Here is a 6,687-nt window from a genome sequence, read left to right on the forward strand (position 1 = left end):
TACCAGCAAATTACATAATTTCATTCTAAGAAGAAATATCGGAGTAGAATTCCATTGTGTATACATACCACATTTTGTTTATTCATTTGCCTATTGTTAGGAACCTAGGTTGGTTCCATAACTTGGCTATTGTGTATTGTGCTGCTACAAATACTGGTATGCACATATCCCTGTAGCATGCTGATTTTAGTTCTTTCGATAAATACCAAAGAGAGGGGTATGTTAATTCCATCCTTTGTCTCTTGAGGGGTTTCCATACTGCTTTCTTAAGTGGTTGTGTCAATTTGCAGCCCCATAAAAAATGTGTAAGTATACCTCATTCCCCACATTTATGCTACCAATTATCATTATGTGTATTCTTTATGACTGCCATTATAATTGGGGTCTGATGAAATCTCAGTGTAGTTTCAATTTACATTTTCCTGATTTCTAGAAAGTTGAGCATTTTTCATATATTTGTTGGCCAATATCTCTTTAGATCTTTTGTCCATTAATTAAATGGATTATTAGTTTGGGGAGTGTTAAGGTTTGTTTTTTGAGTTCTTTATGTATTCTGGTTTTTAATCCCATGTTCGAGGGTAGCTGGCAAATATTTTCTCCCATTCTGCAGGCTCTATCTTCATGATCTTAATTATTTCCATTGCTATTTAGAGGCTTTTTAATCTGATGCTATCCCACTTATTGATTCTGGATTTTATTTCTTGTTGAGAGCCACAGCCCAAGCGGCCCCAGCAAACTTCCAGCTGCCAGCTGATGATTGGCTCACAGCAGCCCCAGCAAACTTCTAGCTGCCAACTGATTGGCTCCTCTGCGGTGATGCTCATTGGGCTGTTTCCCCGCCCTTTCAGACCGTGGAGCTACTCATTGGGGGACTTTTTTTTGGCTCTGCCCACGTGACCCAGCCAATCGGCCTCAAAGCAGGAGGAGTGGGGGAGGTTGAGAGGCTTGTGGGAAGCCGGTGGTGGCAGTTGGGCTGTGAGGGTTTTCCTGAAGAGCTGTGTGGTGCAGTGTGTGTGTTCTAAAAACAAAGTTCATTTTCTTTTGACAAATGGCTCCTGAATTGTGCCCAGCCAGACTGCGGCAAAATTTCTTGAGCTTTAGGAATCTTATTAAGGAAGTCAGTGCCTAATTAGAACATATTGGAGTGTTGTTCCCATGTTTTCTTTTAGCAGTTTCATGATTTCTGGTCTAATTTCTAGAACTTTGATCTATTTTGAGTTGATTTTTGTGCAAGGTGAGAGGTAGAGATCTAGTTTCATTCTTCTACATATATACATCCAGTTTTTCCAGCACCATTTGTTAAAAAGGATATCCTTTTTTCCAACATATACTTTTGGCACCTTTGCCAAGGATCAGATGACTTTATTTATGTGGATTTATCTCTGTGACTTCTTGTCTATTTCATTCATCTTCACAATTGTTTTTATGCCAGTACCATTCTGTGTGTTTTTTTTTTTTACTATATCTCTGTAGTATAATTTGAAGTCAGTTATTATAAAGCCTCCAGCATAACTTTTTTTTTTAAACTTACAATCGCTTTGGCTCTTCTGGGTCTTTTATTCTTCCGTATGAATTTTAGAACTGCTATTTCCACCCTAGTACTGTGAAGAATATCATTGGCATTTTGATGGGAATTGCATTGAACCTGTAGATTGCTCTTGTTAATATGACCATTTTGATGATATTAATTCTAGCTATTCAGGAACATGGTAGGTCTTTCTATCTAAGGATTTCTTCAATTTCTTTCTTCAGTGTATTAAAATATTTTTGTAGAGGTCATTCATCTCTTTAGTTGGACTTATTCCTAAGAGTTTTTTTTTGTTTTACTTTTGAGGTTATTGTGAATGGAATAGTTTTTTTTATTTATTTCTAGGCAGATTCACTATTGGAGTGTAAGAAAGCTATTGATATTTTTTGTTCATTGTTGATCTTGTATCCTGCTACTTTGCTAAATTTAAACAAATCTAGAAGTCTTCTGGTGAAATTTTTTTGGATCTTCTAGATATAGAATTATGTCCTGAGCATATAGAGTTAATTTGACTTATTCTTTTCCTATTTGTATCTCTTTATAATTTATTTCTCTTGCCTGATTGCTCTGACTAGAGTTTCAAGAATTATACTGAATAAGAATTGTGAAAGTTAGGCTTTTAATTTCTTTTAACAATGTTTAGCAGTTCTCTTATACTTAGTCAATTTTATTCCTAAGTGTTTTATTCTTTTTAATGATATTGTGAATAAAATTGTTTTCTTATTTTTGATTGTTCATGCTAGTGTGTAGAAATATAACTGACTTTTGCTTATTGATCTTGTATCCTGGGATATCACTGAATTCATTTTCTAGTTCTGATTGTTCATTAGTAGATTCCTTAGGATTCTCAATATACAAAACCATGCCATCTGAAAGTTATTTATTTGCTTTTTCTTGACTAATTGCCTTGGCTAGAACACCTAGTATAAAGTTGAATAAAAGAGGTGAACATGGTTATTCCTGTTCCTGACCTGAGGAGAAAGCATTCAATACTTTACTGTTAAATATGATGTTAATTTTTTTGGTAAAAATTTGATAAAATGTCTTTATCAGGTTGAAGAAATTTTTCCTTTTTATAAATTGGTGCATTATACCTCTTTTTCCGGCTGGAACCATGGAGGGTGCCGAAGAGAAGAAAAAGAAGGTTCCTGCTATACCATAAACTCTTAAGAAAAAGCGAAGGAAAAGTGCAGAACTGAAGGTAAAGTGCCCGAGGAAGAAGTTTGCCCAAAAGATGCTTCAAAAGGCAAGGAGGAAGCTAATCTATGAAAAAGCCAAGCATTACCACAAGGAATATAGGCAAATGTACAGAACAGAGATTCAGATGGCTAGAATGGTACGAAAAGCTGGCAACTTCTATATACCTCCAGAACCCAAATTGGCATTTGTTATCAGGATCAGAGGTATCAGTGGTGTGAGCCCAAAGGTTCGTAAGGTGTTACAACTTCTTCACCTTCGCCAGATCTTCAATGGCACCTTCCGTTAAGCTCAACAAGGCTTCAATTAACATGCTGAGGATCGTAGAACCTTACATTGCATGGGGGTACTCAAACCTGAAATCAGGGAATGAACTAATCTACAAGCGTGGATATGGCAAAATCAACAAGAAACTAATTGTCTTGACAGATAACGCTTTGATTGCTAGATCTTTTGGTAAATATGGCATCATCTGCATGGAAGATCTGATTCATGAGATCTACACTGTTGGAAAATGCTTTAAAGAAGCAAATAACTTCCCGTGGCCTTTCAAATTATCTTCTCCAAGAGGTGGAATGAAGAAAAAGACCACCCATTTTGTAGAAGGTGGAGATGCTGGCAACAGGGAAGACCAGATCGACAGGCTTATTAGAAGGATGAACTAAGGTATCACCATGGTATTTGTGTAATCTGGTCAATTAATAAAACAGTACCTGCTCTCAAAAAAAAATTGGTGCATTATAATCATACATAAGAATTTTTGTTACATATTCATACATGCACACCACTATAATGATATAATTTGGTCAATATCATTCCCCAGTACCTTCCCTTTCTTTCCCTGCCTCCTTCCTCTGGTGCCTTCCTCTACTCTACTAGTATCTCTTCTATTTTCATGAGATCTACTCCCTTCTACTCCCTACTACTCCCCTATTTTTTTCCTTTATAGATTCCACATATGAGATAAAAAATATGACCCGTGACTTTCTGAGTTTGACTTATTTTGCTTAACATAATATTCTCAATTTCCATCCATTTTCTTGCAAATGACATAATTTCATTCTTCTTTATGGCTGAATAAAACTACATTGTATATATATATTTTCTTTATTTTTTCATCTATTGATGGATGTCTAGGATCCTGAGGAAGTTCCTTCTATTCTTAGTTCATGAAATATTTTATAACTGGAATGTGTTGGATTTTGTCAAATACTTTTTATTTATTTGAGATGATCATGATTTTTCCCATTTATTTTATTAATATGGTTTATTGCCATGATTGGTCTTTAGATGTTGAGCCAATCCTGTACTCCTGGGATAAGCCTTATGTGACTATGGTGTGTAATCCTTTTCATGTGTCTCTAGATTTGATCTGCTATAGTTGCATCTCACAACTGCTGTGGCAGTCATATCTCTGATCTTGAACACTGATGAATGGCAAAGGTTAACCTATATGCTAAATACCACTTAACTGGATTACTCAGGAGATCCTGAGAGCTTGATAAGATCAGCCACTAAAAGAGGCACAGGGCCTATTGTTGCTATTTCTATTCCAGTATGTGGAAGAAGCATGCTGATGAGTTGAATTTGAGTTTAGTGAGTTGATGTACAAGATCTCCTATGATATCTTATTTTTAAATGTGTTATAGTTTGGCACCAGACTACCTAGCCTGACTTTTTGCCTAGAAAATATGGCCTTTATTTGCCATTGTAGCCATGTCATTCAGATCTGAAGCCCAAGCTATAGGAGCATTCTGTAATGTGGACAATTTGGAGAAGGGCCTAGATCTAGGTAGATGTTTACCCATTTCAGACTCCCAATTTCCCTACTTGGTCCTGGTGTTTGTTGTTTTTGCTTGTTAAACACTACAAATGATCAATACAAAAGACTCTGAAACCCAAAGGATGAAAGTTATTATAGTCAGATCCTAATGTCATATTAATGACTCCAGTTACAGTCCAGAGACCCAAATATGCCTGCAGTAAAGGAAAATTAGTCAGAAAGTTGTCTTGGAGCAAAATGCCAGATGTAATTACAGGAGAAAGGTAGCTTTAGGTTTGGAACCTAATCAAATTGAGTGAGTCCTCTGAGTTTATGACTTTCTTCACTAATCAATATCATTATATATTAATGTTATTTGCTAGATAAAGGCAGGATGATAAAAATCCCGAGTCTTACATGGAGTTTATGGGTCTAAAGCCTGTCATCCTAGCCTAGACACCTCTTTACTTCTCATGGAGTGTCTACAAAGCTGGTTTTAGGCAGCAGGCTTAATCCATGGTCCTTTATACACTTTAAAGATAGTTTCATATTCAGATGTAAAATGGTGTTTTGAATATATTTCTCCTCTCAACTATCAGCTAATCCTGCTCTTGCGGTGTCCTTGGGAAATTTACTTTAATTGAATATTGAATCTCTGTTTCCTTCTCTGTAAAATTGAACTTCCCTTCCTGTGTTTTTATGATAATTAAATGAACATCTGCAAGGCATTTAGCAAGGAGTTGGGCATACAGGAGGTGCCTAGTAAAAGTTATTGCTTCCTTTTCTTCCTTCAGTTCAGGCAAGAATATGCTCTGCAGTTACGAACCCAGAAAAGAGTTAACAGTGTGTGGTGGCTTAGAGATCACAGCCATGAAACCAGGTAAGAGTTAAGAGTATGAACTCTGGAACCAGAAAGCCTGGGAGTTAGTCCTGGCTGTGCCATTTTCTAGCCATATGGCTTAACAGAGCAGGCCATCCAACCTCTCTGATCCTCATTTTAATGAAATAAATGATAACAGTGTTTCAGGAAGAGGCACTTTACTTGCTGTTCCTTTAGTTCTTATATAAGAAGGTTCCTGATTCCTGCCTGGGCTGTCCTAATCTCCAATCTTTTGCCTTCACCACCTCTATGTTGCCCTTATGCTCCTTGCACTCCTCTTTGGGGCTAACTAGGTCACAGCCAGGTTGGGATGGTGACTGCAAGCCCCCTCAGATGTGCACAGTTATCCATTCTGTACACAGGGTGTGTACCTGTGTGTAATTTGGGTCAGTCACACCTCCAATGAGTCTGGGTTTGGCACACCTTGATAAATGGCTTTATCTTTGAGTATTTATTTCCTTGTCTGCAAAAGGGCCTAATGATACCTCACACTTGCTTCATGGAGTTGTGGTGAACTTAAATATCTGTTAATATTTATTAAATACTTAACCTGTGCATTATGTTAAATACTTCACAGGAGTTTCCTCATTGAATTCTTATAACTCTATATGATTGATGCTACTATTGTTATTTTACAGATGAGGAAACTGAGGCTTCAAGGGTAATTAATCTTGTCCAAGGTCACATAGTTATTATACGACAAAGATAGATCTAGGCCCACATTTTTTTTTAATTGCAGTGCTGGGAATTGAACCCAGAGCCTCAACACATACTAGGCAAGCATTCTACCACTAATATACATTCCCAGCACACCAACCGCATCTTTCTGACCCCAGCAGTAATTTAGGAAATGCAATGAGATGACATGGATAAGCACTGATGATAAGATATCAACCTCATGGCAGGCACTCATGATGTTATCAACCTCAGAGGGTAGTGAGATTAATATTTCAATACTTCTTAAGTTTTGGAACATGACCAAATGTCTTGAGGATGGAAATCAGATACCCTGACTCTAATCCCTTCCACTCTTTCTTGCTGAGCCAACTCTCCTAGTGATCATCTTTTATCCTTGGAAAATTACCAAGGGAGAAGTCCACTTTGCAGCCTTATAGGTGTATACTCATAAAGAAAATACCTGGCTATTTCCCTAAGGGTTGCATAAAAGAAGTAAATGAGTAAATAAAATGATTACTTAATCAGACCCTACTGGAAAGAAGTTATAGAGCAAGGTTGGATTGGAAGAGACAGAGGTAAAGACCATTTTATGGCCAAAGTTGGGATTTCCACCCACTGACTATGGAATGGGGTTGGGTCTAA

The 6,687-nt window shown here is 37.0% G+C and overlaps 1 pseudogene; it reads left to right on the forward strand.

The window, feature by feature from the left end:
- The first annotated feature begins 2,642 nt into the window (after positions 1 to 2,642).
- On the forward strand, positions 2,643 to 3,449 carry LOC124105258 (large ribosomal subunit protein uL30-like; annotated as a pseudogene).
- Positions 3,450 to 6,687: the final 3,238 nt, after the last annotated feature.

Source organism: Marmota monax, unplaced genomic scaffold, assembly GCF_021218885.2.
Source record: "Marmota monax isolate L192 unplaced genomic scaffold, Marmota_monax_Labrador192_F-V1.1 WCK01_AAM20220418_F8-fsc00104, whole genome shotgun sequence".
In the NCBI taxonomy this organism is placed as follows: domain Eukaryota; kingdom Metazoa; phylum Chordata; class Mammalia; order Rodentia; family Sciuridae; genus Marmota; species Marmota monax.